Here is a 2,345-nt window from a genome sequence, read left to right on the forward strand (position 1 = left end):
TTTCTTGATCCTTTTCTTCATCGTCTTCATAATCTATGTAAAATAATTTCTTCTTAGTAGGCTTATGACCTTTAGTGTATTTTCTATCACAATTGTAACAAAGCCCTTTTTCTCTTTTTTCTTCCAATTGTTGTGGTGTAAACCTTGTAGGTTGTGGAAGGTTAGGAGAAAAAACACTTCCATAATTATAGTCATGAGTGGTGGGATTCCTTGTTTCCATAATTTCGCTTTCAATTTTTTTTGCCAACCTGAATGACTTCTCCAATGAATCAGGTTGCCAAAGATGAACCTCATGTTGAATGTTATCCTTTAAAGTCATATGAAGACATCAATCCTTTGCTTCTCTAGAATATCATTTACCCTTATATTCAATTTTTTAAAGTCCTCAATGTGCTTTGCCATTAAACCCTTTTCTTTGAGATTTATCAATTGGATAAAGAAGGTGTTTCTCTTTGTATCCTCATAATGTGCTATCATTTCCTCCGTGAAAATTGACCACCTGACAAGTGGTTCACGAGAACAAAGCACTTCATACCATAAAAATTGATTCGATTCTAAATATAAAGATTCAATACGTACCTTTCGTAACAGTTGCAACTCATGTAGATCAAAATATTGTTCCATTTGTAGTATCCAATTTACCAGATCCTTGCCATCAAACTTCCTCATATCTCCTTTTCTTGATTTTAGGAGCTCGATCTTGGAATTACTGTAACTCTACAATTTCCGCTCTCTTAGTTATGAAATTACAACCTACGGTAGTCCTCTGCGTCGTCTTTCCAATGCCACCAGTCTAATCGAAATTGGATTCTACAAGAAATATTTATGCATAATCTCCCACGATGACCTGATTATATAATTTTTTAGTAGAGAATAATTGTACGAAGTGCCACGTGTCACTGTTTTGACCTTTGGACCTGACACTGATACACAGATATTTACAGGTCATCATCTTTCTCTAACTTCTCACGAAACTTCAATCTGATGCCCATAAGGAAAGTTATGATGATTTTCCCAAAGTCACCTGTTTGCGATGCAATTCAGGATATTGCAAAAACCCTAAATGGCTTGGACTATATCTCCAAAAATATAGCGAAAAAGGATCTAAAATTCAGGCCTAAGCTTCACCACGATTTGGGATCAAATGGGTTTTAATTTTAGAATTTAAAACTTCGTAGAAAACAAATTATAGTGAAACTGCCATGATGACCTGTTTGATATGGAATTCTCGAGCTTGAAAAAACCCTAATTTCCTCAAATAATATCTCTGAAAATATAGCGAGAAAAGGTATAAAATTTGGACCCAAGGTTCAGTGAGAGAATTCGGCTCAAATGGGATTGTTTTTTATCGTCTGAAACATCTCAGGAAAACAATTATAGTGAAAATCCCACGATGACCTATTTGCAGCAGCGAAACCCTAAAATCCAAAGCTCTCATACCAAATGTTATGAAACCAGCTCACAAAAAGATAGGAAAGAGAGGTAAATTCCTTAGAATTCAACCTCTTCGAGGGGGCAACCTCCTTTACATTACACAAATGAACTATTCTTGGATGATACAAATGACAAGACCTCCTTTTTATATATAAGATTCTAAGGGGTCATAATATAATCAGAGCCGACATAAAAATAATAATGTAAGGGAAAAATAATAACAATAGTGGGCTTCTATGGGGCACAATAATAACAATATGGGGACGACATGGGCACAACAATATAATAAGGGGGTTCCAGTAATAACAATAAGGGGTTACACTTGTATTATAGGGACCTAACATTTTTCAATTTGTCAATAATCTCTAGATAATTAGCTAATAAATATCCTATCAACGTACCATATATCATCCTTCCACCAACCACCTCACTCAATGATTTTTTGCCTTAAAAGTCCACATAATTCATATGGAAAATAATAATTAAGCCTCATTTTATGCTTGTAATGCCTTGGGGAAATGAATTTCTATTTAGGCAACTATTATTTTATAATTTATGATTCTTTATATTAAAAATCCACATAATTCATATGGAAAATAATAACTAGGCCTCATTTTACGCTTGTAATGCCTTGGTGAAATCAATTTCTATTTAGGCAATTATTATTTTATAATTTTGAAAAATGGTTGAGAAACTGAAAAGTAAAGTGAACATTTTTATGAGATTATAAATATTTTTACTCATTTGTATTTTTGGAAATACAAGAGGAGCCATCGTGTCAGTAGTTGTGCTCTCAACTATCATGACATACTTAGAATAAGTTATGTTCCAAGAAATGACAAAGACACAAAAAAAGAAAGGCCTCCATCTTGCAGGAATGATTTTTATATACGACTAGAGGGATCATTACT

The sequence above is a fragment of the Pinus tabuliformis genome, chromosome 9 (genome assembly GCF_031772625.1).
Source record: "Pinus tabuliformis cultivar Carrire ecotype Pingquan chromosome 9, CPIR1, whole genome shotgun sequence".
In the NCBI taxonomy this organism is placed as follows: Eukaryota; Viridiplantae; Streptophyta; class Pinopsida; order Pinales; family Pinaceae; genus Pinus; species Pinus tabuliformis.